This window comes from Meriones unguiculatus, chromosome 12 (genome assembly GCF_030254825.1).
Source record: "Meriones unguiculatus strain TT.TT164.6M chromosome 12, Bangor_MerUng_6.1, whole genome shotgun sequence".
Classification (NCBI taxonomy): Eukaryota; Metazoa; Chordata; class Mammalia; order Rodentia; family Muridae; genus Meriones; species Meriones unguiculatus.
In genome coordinates, this window is record NC_083360.1 from 23,112,674 (window position 1) to 23,129,105 (window position 16,432).

The window sequence follows — 16,432 nt, forward strand, 5'->3', positions numbered from 1 at the left end:
AACAGGGAACAAGTCAGGAGCCTGACACAGAGGGCCTCTGAAAGGCTCTGCCCTGAAGATTATCCAAGCAGATGCTGAGACTTATGGGCCACCTTTGGGCAGAGTGCAGGGAATCTTATGAAAGAAGTGGGAAAAGTAAGATCCGGAGAGGACAGGAACCCCACAAGGAGAGCAACAGAACCAAAAAAATCTGAGTTCAGGGGTCTTTTCTGAGACTGATACTCCAACCAAGTACCATTCATAGAGATAACCTTGAACCTCTGCACAGGTGTAGCCCATGGCAGTTCAGTGTCCAAGTGGGTTCCATAGTAATGGGAACAGGGACTGACATGAACTGATTGGCCTGCTTTTTTATTACCTCTCCCTAAGCGGGGGAGCAGTCTTACCAGGCCAAGGAGGAGGAAGACAGTGCAGCCGCTCCTGATGAGACCTGGTAGACTAGGATTAGAAGGAAGGAAAAGAAGACCTCCCTTATCAGTGGGCTTAGGGAGGGGCATGTGTGGAGAAGGGGTCAAAAGGAAGGAATTGGGAGGAGGGGAGGAAGTGAGCTACAGGGGGGATTCAAAGTGAATAAAGTGTAATTAATAAAAAATAAAAAAAAAGAAAAAAGAGAAACCAATCTACTTGTCTAAGGTTTTAAACCAAGGTGCACGGGCCTCCAGAATGCCCTCAAGCACTTAAACGGTCAGTCCCCTGAGGTCAAGTATGAAAGTGTGAATTGTGCCCTCTTCCACAGGTGCAAAATTCGGTGTTTACAACCACAATGTGCTGGATAGTTTTATGTCAACTTAAACAAGCTAGAGTCATCGGAGAGGAGGAAGCCTCAACTGAGAAAATGTCCCCATCAAATCCAGCTATAGACAAGCCTGGAGAGCACTTTAATTGGTGATTGATGTGGGAAGATGCAGTGCACTGTGGGTAGAGCCGACCTTGAGCTGGTAGACCTAGATTCTACAAGAAAGGAGGTTGAGAGAAGCAAGCCTCCACAGCCTCTGAATCAGCTCTGACCTCCAGGTTCCTGTTCTGTTTGAGTTCCTGTCCTGATTTGCTTGAAGATGAACAGGGATGTTAAAGTTTAAGCCAAATAAACCCTTTCCTCCCCACTTGCTTTTGCTCATGGTATTTCTAGGACATACAGCTCAGTAATGCCTAAGGAGTTAACAGACCAGTGAGTGTGGACCACTTGCGGCATCTTGACATTTGGCAGTTAGCCCAATGTTTGGCATGAAGTAGCGCTTTGTGGCTATTTCCCGAGAGGATGGGTGAGTGAATGAATTAGCCAGCACCGCCATGAGGCTTTACCATGGTGGTTTAAGGTTCTGTATTTAGTTATCTTCAGACAAGGTGGTGATTTTAACCCACTGCCATGTCTTGCCACTCTTTCTAGCAGTAGTCTTGCCTGTGATGCTCACCCTGTGAGCTACAGGAACACTTTTGTTCTGTAGAAAGCAGATCTGATATGAGGTTCAAAACTCCAGGTCTATACCCCCTGCTCTCCAGAGCCTAATATAGTAATTTTCTACCTCACAGGCCAACAGAAAAGAACACTTGACTTGGCCCCTAGGAAGCACATCTCAGCACTTCAGGCCTGGGTGCCTGAGTCTTATTTATTGCCAGCCTGCTTTAGAGGTTGGCAAATCCGAGGGAGGCCTCCCTGCTTGCTCTGAGCCTTAGAAGACTGTTGATACTTGATCTCTTGTCCCAATTAATCAGCTTCTCTGTGCATTCAACATGTCTGTGTGGCTGGAATGCTCTCTAAGCAGCGCTGCCATTCTCCAGCTGAAGGAGTGAGGGAGATGCCCTCTGCTTTTACCCCATCTGTCCTTCCTGTCTCTGGAGCAAACTCGTTTTGTTCAAAGGAGAAAAACTTCTGTGTTGGATCTCCTCCCGCTGCTGAGGGCTTGGCCTTGACTCCCGCTTTCTGGCCACTTGATGACTCAGTTTCTTTGACTGTAAAATGAAGACCTTCAAGCCTATTCTGCCTGCCAGTCTCAATGTCGGTTTTGGCTTAAAGGACTCTTGCTTCCAGAACACGTTCTAAAAGTGGTTTGTTTATTTAAACAAGCTTTTCTTGTCATTTCCCATTTTCTCCTTAAAGCACAATCCAGGTTACTTAAAAGGAAAAAAAAAAAGAAGGAACAAAGCAAACAACTTATGCTAAGAAGAACAATGTACACATTAAATCCCCACCGTGAGAAATTTTAATAAACCATCTTCCAAAATTCACTGCTCATTTGTCACAACATCATGGAAGACCTATCGTGTGCTGAGCATGTCAGACCTTTTGTGTGTGAGCTCCCACTTTGGCAGCAAAGCATCCCATTGTGCAGTGAGGAATATAAATGTTCTGTGAATCCAGAGAGGTTTCTGGAGGTCAGGCTTTTAACGCTTGTAGCAGGAGAATACTCCTGTGTGTCTCTCTTCTAAAAGGTAGAGCTTTTATCTCATCCTTATCCATTATTCTGGAAAGAAATAGTCAGTAGAATACAGAGCTCTGGATTGTGAACACTATTGGTCCTTGATTCCAAGAGATTTCTAGTTAGGAGCCCACACAATGTTTTGAAATGGGATTAAGCTATATGATTTCTGATGTTTCCAAAAGAAATAGTGTCTGCACATTTTCAAAGGCAAATGTGCCAAATGTGTGCCTATGTGTGAGCCTATAAGCTGGTAGAATTAATATCTACATAAATAATGTAACATAAAGTTATTAGAGGTGTTAAGTACATTTTTAATATGAATGAGCAGCTGTGATGTGTCTCATTATATCTACTCTAGAATCTTCCCAGATGTGTATTCCTTTACTATGACTTTGATTTTTCACCTTTATTATGATTTGAAAACATATACGTTATGTAATAAACCTCTCATTTAGATGAGCAGACATAATTATTTTTTGTAGTTTTTTTTCTTCCCCTGGAGCTATGGTTTGGACCTTGAAGCCTTTGTGCTAAGGTTTGGCTCCTAGTATGGATGTCTAAGAGGTGGGGCTTGATGAGAGGTGCTTGGGTCACTGGGGTATGCTCATAAGAAGGATTGTGGGAGATGGCCTCTTACTCTTTTTCTTTTATTCTGTGAGGTAAGAGGCTTTGCTCCTGGACTCCCATTACATTCATGAGCTTCTGAGACCAGTCATGGACCAGAATCTCCAAAACTCTGAGACAAAACAAAGCTTTTTCACCTTATAATTTGATTACCCCAGGTATTTCTTAATTATGGAAAGTTAAGACCTCACTTAACTACTTTAAAATAGGCATCTTAAAAATTACCTATAAATATACTATTTGCATCTATTAAGAACTAATCACGTTTTCGATATAGTTATGCTATCCTTATGACAGATAAGACTAGAAAGTTCCCTGTGTTAAAGTGAAGAAGCATGTTTGGAGATGCATCAAAGCTTAGGGAATGTAAACTGTAATTGGGGCCTTATAGAGTTTTTTTTTTTAACTTATCAGACTATGTGTTAAGTTAAAGAGTTGTGCTTTCCCACTTCTTTCATAAGATTTCATGCACTCTGCCCAACAGTTGGCCATAAGTCTCAGCATCTGCTTGGGTAGTCTGCAGGGCAGAGTCTTTCAGAGGGCCTCTGTGGCAGGTTCCTAACTTGTTTCCTGTTTTCTTCTTCTTCTGATGTCCATCCTCTTTGCCTTTCGGGATGGGGATTGAGCATTTTAACAAGAGTCCTCCCTCTTGATTAGTTTCTTTAGATGCACAGATTTTAGTAGGTTTATCCTATATTGTATGTCTATATGAGTGAGTATATACTGTGTGTGTCCTTCTACTTTTGGGATAGCTCACTCAGGATGATCCTTTCCAGTTCCCACCATTTACCTGCAAATTTCATGATTTCATTATTTTTCAATGCAGAGTAATATTCCATTGTGTAGATGTACCACAATTTCTGTATCTATTCCTCAGTTGAGGGGCATCTGGGTTGTTTCCAGTTTCTGGCTATTACAAATAAAGCTGCTAAAGACATGGTTGAGCAAATGTCCTTATTGTGTACTTGAGAATCTTTTGGATATATGCCTAGGAGTGGTATAGCTGGATCTTGAGGAAGCTCTATTCCTAGTTGTCTAAGAAAGCACCAGATTGATTTCCAGAAAGGTTGTACAAGTTTATATTCTCAGCAGCAGTGGAGGAGGTTTTCCCTTTCTCCACAACCTCTCCAGCATGTGTTGTCACTTCAGTTTTTGATCTTGGCCATTCTGATGGATGTAAGGTGAAATCTCAGGGTGTTTTGATTTGCATTTCCCTAAATAGTAAGATGTGGAGAGGACAGAAACAACACAAAGAGAGCAACAGAACAAGGAAATTTGAACACAGTGGTCTTTCCAGAGACTCATACTCTAACCAAGTACCATGCATGGAGATAACCTAGAACCCCTGCACAGATGTAGCCCATGGCAGTTCAGTGTCCAAGTGGGTTCCATAGTAATGGGAAGTGGGACTGCCTCTGACATAAACTGATTGTCCTGCTCTTTAATCACCTGAGGGGGGAGCAGCCTTACCAGGCCACAGAAGATGACAATGCAGCCACTCCTGATGAGATCTGATAGACTAAGATCAGAAGGAAGGAGAGGGGGACCTTTCCTATCAGTGGACTTGGGGAGGGTCAAGTGCAAAGAAGGGGGAGGAAAGGTGCGAGTAGGAGGGGAGGAGGGCGGGGTTTATGGGGGGATACAAAGTGAATAAAGTGTAATTAATAAAGGTTAAAAAAAAAAGACTTGTGCTTTTGAGCTTGAGTTCCCAGATTCTAGCTCAGAAAGGTATGAAGAAGGTGGATAGAGAGATGGGGAGGGGGAAGCATGAATAGTAAATTACAGCCTCCAGATAGCTCCTATGATGGCACTTTGTACTTTTTATCACTCCTATACTTATCCAGCATGCTATTGCAAGTAAAGGAAAATTTCATACTGATCATATCTGCAGGAATCTGAGTGACTTAAGCTATACATACTGTTTTCCTAGTTGGAGACTCATTTTATGAATTGCTTCTTAAGAATATGTGCGCTTTGCTTAATGTGAGTTTTCATATGCATTTATCAAATAATTTGTTTGGTCATGTAACAACATCTATTGAGAAAAAAAAATATATGAATTTAGCTACATATTAATGAATGAGTCAAATCCAAGAGATGAGATACTTTTCTGAGATTACAGGTCCTAAAAAGCCAGAAGTGATCAAGAGTATTGATAATGTGACTGCTGGTGAGCAGTTGTGAGTTCACTGTTGTTGACTCTTAGTCTAGTGTTTAGAAACTTCATCTCACCAGGCATTCATTGTGTACCCACTGCATGGTAGGTTGAAATGGACCTTTAAAGATGAATAAGGGAGATGTGTAACTAACACATCATCCTCATGGTGTTCTGAGGTCTTCCTCCCCTTCCATCTGATCCTAGTTTATCAGGTCTCATCAGGATTGGCTGCATCCTCCTCCTCTGTGGCCTGGCATGGCTGCGCTCTCCTCCTAGAGGGAGAGGTGGTCAAAGAGCCCGCCACTGAGTTCATGTCAGATACAGTCCCTGTTCGCCTTACTAGGGAACCAAATGGAGACTGAGCTATGATGGGCTACATCCGTGCAGGGGTTCTAGATTATATCCAAGAATGGTCCTTGGTTGGAGTATCAGTCTCAGAAAAGAGCCCTGTGCCCAAATATTTTGGTACTGTTGCTCTCCTTGTGGAGCTCCTGTCCCATCTCCTCCTTCTTTCATACGATTCCCTGCATTCTGCCCAAAGTTTGGTCAACAGTCTCAGCATCTGCTTTGATATACTGCTGGGTAGAGGCTTTTGGAGGCCCTCTGTGGTAGGCTCCTGTCCTGTTTCTTGTTTTCTTCCTCTCCCGTTGTCCATCCTGTTTGCCTTTAGGAGTGAGGATTGATCATCTTACCCAGGGACCTCCTTCTTGCTTAGCTTCTTTAGGTGTACAGATTTTAGTGTGTTTATCCTATCTTATAGGTCTAGTATCCACTTATAAGTGAGTATATACCATGTATCTTTCTGCTTCTGGTATACCTCACTCAGGATGATCTTTTCTAGATAGATCCCACCATTTGCCTGCAAATTTAATGATTTCCTTGTTTTTAATTGCTGAGTAGTATTCCATTGTGTAAATGTACCACAATTTCTGTATCCATGTCCATTGTTGATGGACATCTGGGTTGTTTCTAGGTTCTGGCTATCACGAATAATTCTGCTACAAACATGGTTGAACAAATGTCCTTGTGTGTACTTGAGCCTCTTTTGGATATATGCCTAAGAGTGGTACAGTTGGATCTTGAGCAAGCTCTATTCTTAATCTGACATGAATTTCTTTTCATGAAATATATGTTTGCTCAGAAAATAACATTCATGTTTCCATATATATATATAAAGTATATATATATATATATTTACATATATATATATATATATATACACACACACACACTTTATATGTATACAATATTCCATGGAATAGGGAAGGTGACTCCAGTCTTTTAAGATAAGACATTTTCATGGTTGGACATTAAATGCTCATAAGTACAGTATATGTTACTTTTGTTCATATGGTGAGAAGCTTTGTTTTCTCATAATGTGAGGATCAATCTTCATTTTCCACTTAGCTGCACTTAGAATCACAGTAGAAGCACACTTCTGGGTGTTTCCTGGAAGACTTAACTGAGGAGAGATGACATCCCCTGGATATGCGTTCACCATCACACAAAATATACAAGGTGTCTTGGCTTTTTTCAGCAAGACAATTCCTGTGAAAACAAACAATGAGGTCTTTCTATGTGCAGTAGGCTTAACTTCTGTGTCTTCTTAAGTGAACCATTCAGAAGGCTGGCACGATGGCTCAACACATAAAGCTGTAGAGGGATTTTAATCCAGCAACATGGCCATTCTGACAAGGGCTCAATCATGTCCAAAGACCTAGGTCTTAGTGATATGGCTGGAATATATGCATTTAATCCCTCTGGCTGGAATATAGACATGCCTTTAGCACACACCTTTAATCCAAAACCATGACATCTAATTGAGGTTCGGACAAATTGATGAATCAGAAAGATTTTATAGAATGAGTCAGAGATAGGATATGTCCAGCTCCCATGAGAACAGACAGGGATACAGTGAGGTTCTTGGAGACAATACAGTAGAGTTTGGGAACAAGGTTGAGCTTGGTACAGTTGAATGCAGTTGAGTTCAACTAATTTCCATTCAGTTCATGAAGTCAATGCAGGTCATTTTGTGGATGTCAGAGGCAGTTTTCTTTTCTTTCTTTCTTTTTTTAATAATAATTTTTATTTTTTTATGGTTTACTGCTGTCACTGTCCATGTCTAATATAATTTGTTTTGTATTTTTGAGTAAAGATATGTGTACATTCCTGATACTGGATGCCAGAGCCATATACCAGTGTCCCGCTTTCAACTGAAATAACTGAGGCATTTCTACTGTTCTGTTACAGTCAGGATTGTAGTGCTGTGTCACCACATGAAAAGCTAAGCAAGTAAGTAAGATGATCCGTCCTCACTCAGAAAGACAAATGGGATGGACATTGGAAGAAGGAGAAAACAGGAAACAGGAGAGGAGCCTACCACATAAGGCTTCTGAAAGACTCCACCCAGCAATGTATCAAAGCAGATGCTGAAACTCATAGCCAAACTTTGGACAGAGTGCAGGGAAACTTACGAAAGAAGGGGGAGATAGTAAGACCTGGAGAGGACAGGGACTCCACAAGGACAGCAACAGAACCAAAAAAATCTGGGCCCAGGGGTCATTTGTGAGACTAATACTCCAACCAAGGACCATTTGTGAATATAACTTAGAACCTCTGCTCAAATATAGCCCATGTTAGTTCAGTATCCAACTGTGTTCCCTCATAAGGGGAATAGGAACTGTCTCTGACATGAACTCAGTGGCTGGCTCTTTGATCATCTCCCCCTGACAAGGGAGCAGCCTTGCCAGGCCACAGAGGAGGACAATACAGCAGTCCTGATGAGACCTGATAAATTAGGGTCAGATGGAAGGGAAGGAGGACCTCCCCTATCAGTGGACTTGGACGAGGAGCATGGGAGGAGATGAAAGAGGGAGGGTAGGAATTAGGGAGGCGTCCACAGCTAGGATACAAAATAAGCTCTAATTAATATAAAAAAATAAAAATTTAATAAAAAATTAAAAAATAAAGAAAAAAGTCTATATTCAAAAAAACCAAAATGTAATAAATGAGTATAAAACATGTTTAGAAAAAAAAACATATAATATAGGATACACCTACTAATATCTGTACACCTAAAGAAACTAATCAAGGAGGATGACTCTGGCTAAATGCTCAAACCCTATACAGCAAGGCAAAGAAGAGGATGAACATCAGAAGAAGGAGAAAACAGGGAACAGTACAGGAGCCTGCTATAGAGGGCCTCTGAAAGGCTCTAGCCTGCAGGGTATCAAAGCAGATGCTGAGACTTATGGCCAACCTTTGGGCAGAGTACAGGGAATTTCATGAAAGAAGTAGGAAATAATAAGACCTGGAGAGAACAGGAGCTCCACAAGGAGAGCAACAGAACCAAAAAATCTGGGTACAGGGGTCTTTTATGAGACTGATACTCCAACCAAGGACCATTGATGGAGATAACCTAGAACCCCTGCACAGATGTAACCCATGGCAGTTCAGTGTCCAAGTGGGTTCCATAGTAATGGGAACAGGGACTGTCTCTGACATGAACTGATTGGCCAACTCTTTGATCACAGCAACCTTACCAGGCCACAGAGGAAGTACAGATACTCCTGATGAAACCTGACAGACTAGGATCAGAAGGAAGGAGAGGAAGACCTCCCCTATCAGTGGACTTGGGGAGGGGCATGTGTAGAGAAGAAGGAAGGAGGGTGGGATTGGGAAGGGAAGGGGGATGGAGCCATGGGGGGGGGATACAAAGTGAATAAAGTGTAATTAATAAAAATTAAAATTAAAATGAAAAAAAAGAAAAAAAAAAAGAAAAGCTCAGAAGTAGCCTTTCTGTGTATAGTCAGAATAATTATACAAAGAAGAGAATATCCAAATATGTGACAACCTTTGTGTAAATACAATTTTGTTTAAAGTTAAAAAAAGGAACAGATTGCTAATTATTAAGAGACCTAAGAAATGTGGATGTATATAAATCAACAGTTCGGTTGGCTTTGATCCCATCCCTTGGGTGGCATAGGCAGATAAAGTTCTGTGAGTTTGGCGTCATCCTAATCTACATAGCAAGTTCCAAGCTCAACAGACCTACATAGTGAGACCCTGCCTAGCATTAAGAAAGAAAGAAAGAAAGAAAGAAAGAAAGAAAGAAAGAAAGAAAGGAAGGAAGGAAGGAAGGAAGGAAGAAAGAAAGAAAGAAAGAAAGAAAGAAAGAAAGAAAGAAAGAAGGAAGCCAACAGTTGATATCATTAAGTTGTTTGGCTGCTTGTTCTATCAAGTAGTGCAGTGTTTGCATGGAGAATATATTCCCACATAATATAAATCACTTTCATATTATTTAGACCACATAAGTGTAAATACAATATAAATAATAATTTTATACTCTATTGTTTAAGAAATGACAAGGAAACCCATCTCTAGAGTCAGTACTAGCTCATTTTCCTGATTATTCTTGAATGTTCGTTTGGTTGACTGCGGATGCAGAGCTGGTGGTAAGGAGGACTGATTGTATAACAACTTTATATATAGCAAATTATCTTGCATACAGAAGAATAGATACTCTCCAGTAAGTGTTACTAAGAACAATTTATTTGTTCATATCCAAAAATATTTTTTACGTTTTTTTAATTTATTTTATTTTTAATTACACTTTATTTACTTTGTATCCCCCCTCTAGTTCCCTCCCTCCTCCCCTCCCAGTCCCTCCCTTTCTCCCCCTTCTCCACGAATGCCCTTCCTCAAGTTCACTGGTAGGGGAGGGTTTCTTTTTCTTCCTTCTGATCTTAGTCTGTTAGGTCTCATCAGTAGTGTCTGCATTGTCTTTCTCTGTGGCCTGGTAAGGCTGCTCCCCCCTCAGGGGGAGGTGATCAAAGAGCAGGCCAATCAGTTCATGTCAGAAGCAGTCCCTGTTCCCATTACCATGGAACCCACTTGGACACTGAACTGCCATGGGCTACATCTGTGCATGGGCTCTAGGTTATCTCCCTGCATGGTACTTGGTTGGAGTATGAGTCTCAGGAAAGACCCCTGTGTTCAAATTTTTTGGTTCTGTAATTGTTTTTATTAGTTACAGTTTATTCACTTTGTATTCCCCCTGTACCTCCCTCCCTCTTCCCCTCCCAATCCCACCCTCCCTCTTCCCCACCCCTGTTCCTCTCCCAGTCCACTGATAAGGGAGGTCCTCTTCCTCTTCCTTCTGATCCTAGACTATCAGGTCTCATCAGGAGTGGCTGCATTGTCTTCTTCTGTGGCCTGGTAAGGCTGCTCCCCCCTCAGTGGGAGGTAATTAAAGAGCAGGCCAATCAGTTCCTGTCAGAAACAGTCCCTGTCCCCATTACTATGGAGGCCACTTGGACAGGAAAGCAACAGATCTAAAATGTCTGGGCACAGGGGTCTTTTCTGAAGCTAATACTCCAGCTAAGGACCACTCATGGAGATGGCCTGGAACCCCTGCACGGAGGTAGCTTATGGCAGTTCAGAGGCAGTTTTTCTAAGGAGAACAATTAAGTAAGAAGCCAAGAAAAGCCAGACTGAATCAGTCAGCTTGGAGAGTAGTTTGAGCCAGAATAGCAGAGTTGAATCAGCCAGCTAGCATTCAGAAAGAGCGAGAAATGGTGAGGTAATTCAGCAGTGAGTTTCTGAGGCTGAAGACATTCTAAGTGGAGGATGGAAGCTGAAGCCTTGAAGGTTCAGGTTTACAGAAGTTTAGATTGTATAGAGGCTAGGAGCTCCCAGGCGTATGCCTATGGATAGATAGAACAGAGATAGAAATGCTCTGGGCTCAGCCCAAGCACATCAGGTATTTGTAAAGCTTGGGTATGGCTCTCATGCCATCCTCACCTAGGAAATAAAAGCAACATTTACATAAAGGTGCTTGTTACACAAGCCTGAGTTTGATTGCTTGAATCAATAGTAGAAGGAGAGAACAGACTCCTAAACACTGTTCTCAGTTTCCTAAAGACTTTCTGAATATTTCCAGTCCTGTCTATCCCCACCATGACATCTATTGTTGATTCACCCTCTTCTCCCATCTACTCCTCTCCAGTTTTGTAAATACTGTCCTAGCCTGTCCTTGTCTTTCAACTTTGAAAGGAAGTATGGCATGCTGCTGCTCTGTCCTTATCCTAAATTTCAGACCCCTCCTTTGCCCAAGAAAGTTTTACATGACCCTGGGTATCTAGGTACATAAAATAAATATACGGATGAAATATTGCAAGTAAGTCATTAACACATTTATTTTAAAACAATCCTTTACTATACATATTTTGCTATTTCTTAAAGACACAAACCAATTTTTCACACTAGTGTAATGGCTATGCTTATTTGAATTTTTCATAAATGAGTAAACCTCAGCTGAGCTGAGTGAAAGGCTACAGGGTATGCAGCATCTTCAGTGCTTCTCAGAGTGTTGGTTGACATTTTGACTTTACGTTCGTCAGTGCCAAGGATGCTGCTTTATAGAAACACACAGTACAAAATGGTAGAAGTATGTCTAGGACCATTTCAAAAATTTGCTGGGAATTCTGCCCTAATCCTAAACCAAAATTCACTTAATGATTTTTTTTTTAAAAATGAAACTCAAGTCATGAATTCAATCAGACAAATTAAAAACTAAACAGTCTAGAACTACAATCCAAAGATATATTAATTTAGTACTTAGATGCTGAGGAATGATGGTAGGAAAATATTGAGTCTTTGTTTTCACTGATTAAACCATCATGTTTCTATAAGAGCAGAAAATTTTATATGTGAGGTAAACACACAATAATTCATAGCATACAATACTCTCAGATCTGAGCAGAGGTGTTTCAGACAGGGTTTTTGGTGTGACATGAGGGTATTCACAGTGCAAAGTGAACACACTTTGTGTTCAGAACATTGGGAGAGTGTTAACAGAAACATCTTGGATTCATTATGCATTTTATTTTGAATTAATATTTGGTTGTTGCACGTTGAGAAAAAGTTTACTATTGCCAAAATTTCCAGGACCGGAACTCTCAGTTATGTGACCCCACACGGGCTGTGGCTCATAGTTTAGGAAACTGGGCTCTTATGGACTTGGTTCCTCCTAAAGCACAATCCTACCAAGCACATTGTGAATAGGCATTTTCCTTCCTCACATTCCTCTCTCATTACCATGAGACCCAGGCTGTCCTCCTCCCCAGAAACATAAGTGCTCTTGGTAGTGCATTGGATCCCGAGTGTATTTCCATTTTCAGTGTCTTCCTCTGCTGTGTCACTCTCTTGATTTTCACATTTGTCAGTCCTTATCGTCCACAAGAGTTTTGGATTAAATACCACATCCTCATAAAACATTGGTATATCCTATCCACAGAGACTTCCAACATTCAACCACAATCGTCATTTTAGCAGCCTATAGCTTACATATCATCAAGGCTTCTTCTTGTTTGTTTCCTCACCTGCAATTGTTTGTATTTGTCACTAGAAAGTAAGAGTGACACTATTGTTTATTATATCTGTATTATCAATTTCCAAAATAGTTAAGTGTTCCCAGGATAATGTTTGATTGGAAGAATTGAAAAGATCATGGCCTTTGTTCTCCAACCTGGAATAAACCTTATTAGCTCATCCCTCAAAGTCTTTGACTGGTAAGAAAGTCCATCAGCATAAATCTCTGGTCCTGGTGAGAGCATGGCTTGGGAGGTCAAACTGCTAATCCTCTAACTTAGTGGGGCTGTTAGCCCAGGGAAGGCTTTCCTGGCAAATATCATCTTATATGTAATAAATATTGAGTCAAGATCTATTCTAAGCTCATGGTTTTATGTTTAGTACATCCGTGCAAAAACGTGGTGATAGAAAACTTGGGCATTTTATGACAGAAGCGAGAAACTGATGCTCTAAGGTGACAATTAACTTCCTCAAGGTTGTATGTTTAAGGATACCAAAGACCTAGTATTTGAGTGCAAGGATATCATGATTCCAAGTCACTGTCTACTGCTCTTCTGCTTTGAAAGCCATTCTTGAGAACTGGGCATCTTCAAAGTGGCATCTAAGAGATAAATATGCAAGTGATGGGCAGCCACAGTATGTCTGAGTGGCTGGTTTTTAGATCTTTGATGTAAATTAAGGAGTAATCTAAGACAACCCTGCATTTCATGTTGTTTTCATTAAAAAAAAAAGCCATTTAATTTTAAGGTTTGGAAGGACTTTCCTCATAGAGAGCCTAATTATAGGTGCAGTGCATTCAAAATTCAAGAACGACTGATTTGTGCTTTTTAAACAGTAAAAGGAGCCCTGAAACATATTAAATTTTTATGAGGTGTGTTGCTGACTAAAATTTTTTTGAGCAAATAATCATACAAAAAAAAGAGTAGACCACATACTTAAAATTAAAACCTCCAAATAAGAAAAATATTTATTAAATAAACTTACACCAAGCCACAGTGACCTTTCAAATGGGTTTTCTAAGCCAATTCAACCAGTGGAGTAATTTTAATCAAGTTAATGGCTCGTTATCAGAGGATGACAACCAGAGGTGTGGCTATCAAGGAGTGACTAGGTCTGGTCGACCCTTTCCACCACTAACAAAGTGACTTTGGGAAACCAAGCGATCTCTCTAGATTATAGGGTCGCCATCTTTAAAATGGTGCCAGTGGAATACCCCTGTTGCTCCTTGTGTTGATTATGAAAATCAAGACTAATGGGTTTGGGGCAATATTTGGAGAGGGGAAACATGTTGATGACATTAATAATAATAATTTTCCAAGAACACTAAGGTGATTTATTTACAAAGCTCAAAGGGCAAAGGATCCTATTTTGAGAGACAATTCCTTTTTATTTTTTCCTGTTTATCAGAGATTTCAAGCTTTCATCAAAGAATATATCACATTTATTGTTTTCACGGTCTTTGTATCAGAGGCTGTCTATCTCTGTGGGTTTAGCTGTTCACTAAATTTATAGAAATTCTGCTTGTCTTTGGTTCCTCTTGTTTCCAGGTTTCCTGGTATCTACACATTACTCACCTGCTTAAAAAATATACCATGGCTTAAATTATCTATCTATCTATCTATCTATCTATCTATCTATCTATCTATCTATCTATCTATCTATCTATCTATCTATCATGGCTTCCTTTTGACCAGGTGAACTGTGTTTTTAACTTCTCAGTTCTCCATTATTCAGTCTAAAAGGTTTTGGCTAATGTATCTGTCACATAACCTCTGTTTGCCTATTACATTTTCCCATTTTTTATAGTTTGAATCGTGTTAGGAGGTGGAATCTTGGGGAAGTGATGAGGTCATGATGATGAGCACAAGCAGTGTTAGTCATTTTCATGGGGACCTGCTTTTTCCTCTTAGCAAGTGAAAACTGACAGGAAGAGGTCCATCTATGAGATTGGAAATGGGCCTCCACGAGACACTGAATCTCCTCGAAGTGGTGCCTCTTCCAGAACTATGGGCAATAAGGTTATGCTTTCTGCAGACTATCTTTTATGGCATTTTCTCATAGTGGACCAGGTGAATTGAATTTACCTTTTAGCTTTGGCATCTTCTTCACTTCTCCTGGGATGAATCCTCATCTACCTTGTCCTCTTTTCAGCGTGACACTCACTCTGGTGCTACATCTTCACAACAGTTCCTGGTTAGTCCACCATGACTTAAGTATGCCTCTGTGACTTCTCATTTACTTTCTTGCTCTGTATTTTAAAACTACCTAATTAGAGATATGATAAATAGAAAAGAAGTCCCCTGATTATTAGATTAAGAATTTCCTCTAAAGCCAACGAGAGGGGATAGCTACTAAATTAAAAGCCTTATCTTGACTACTCATGCTAAGAAGTTTATAACTCCTGCTCATGAACAAACATTTTTCTTGTTTTCTTCATTGTAACCTTTCCTTCATCTCCTGCATCCCTCCTTCCTTTCCTTCTTTTTGTGGTGCTGGGGACTGAACCTGGGGCTTTGTATATACTAAGCAAGTGCTCTACCACTGAGCTATATCTCAAATTCTTCTTAGACTCATTTATTATGAATTCGTTTAAGCAAAAGCCATACTATTCTTTTAATATTTGGAATTTAGTGTTTTCTTTCAAAACCTCACATTATTTTTTTATTTCCTTCCCGTGGATGGTGGATGCTGTGAGCCTTCCCTCCTTTCTCATGAGTCATCAAGTAGCCCTTGCCAGACTGGTTTTCTATTTTACTTTTTAAAATGTTACTTGGGCTCATGTTCCTTCATAGGTCTTCTGTCTTCACAGATGCTGAATGTTGGAGATTCGATCTGCACTTGTTAATATGCTATTGATGAGGTTTCCAAAAGCAACGTGTTCATGAGTGAAAATTATAAAGATCACATTATAATTTCAAGAATTCTAGAAGATAAGGCTGGGTTATAGAGAACATTGATTTTTTCTTGAGAGTTAGACTTTAAACTATGGGACAAAAAACAGTTTTCCCCAACATTTTTGTATTTTGCTTTCATTATAGATCTGTGGTCTCAGATATTTCTGCACTGGTACTCGGAAAAGGAAGAAAATACAGGAGAGAGAATGGATGGTCTTCTTTGGAGCCCTAGATTAGTAAATAATTGGTTCTGTTGTCTTATTTGAGCACACACTCCAGTGACCTTACCTCCAAGTAGGTCCCACATCCTAAAGGGCCACAGCATCTTCTAGTAGCAGCATCTGATGTCTAAGCTTTGAAAAAATGAACATTTTTAGGACAGTCTTCAAAATCATAATAGGTACCCAGGGAAATTTTCTTTTACATTAAATATATCCAATCATGCCATATATATCCTCAAGGTTTTGTTATGGACCTATCCTACTTAGAGCAAAAGCCAACCTCCTTTCAATTTCCTTAAGTTCCCACTCAGGCTGCCCTCCATGACCTCCCTGATTTCCTTACCATTCTCTCTAAAGTGCCAAAGCTGCTCCAGGCTCCTTGAGCACAGCAGACACACTGTCATCTCAAAGTCCTTTTGTATACCAGTCTGAATAACTTCCTTATGAGGAGGTGGTGATTAGTACTCTGCAAAGTCATCAAGGTGGACTCTAAAGACCACCCGAGTGTTCTGTGAACAGCTCTGTCCACTCCAACTTGCTTTTCTGAATGCCCAATCTGCTGTGGTCTCTCAAGACACTGCACAGCATCACACTCAAGTCAGAGGGTATGCTGGCCTCTGCCTGGGTTCCTTTCTGCCCCCTATTTTTACTAGAAACTAGATTTAAGCAAGTTGTGGCTTGAAAACTATCACATCCCGTATGTTGTCCAAAGTTTCAGATACTTAAAGCAGAAGGGGTAAACCT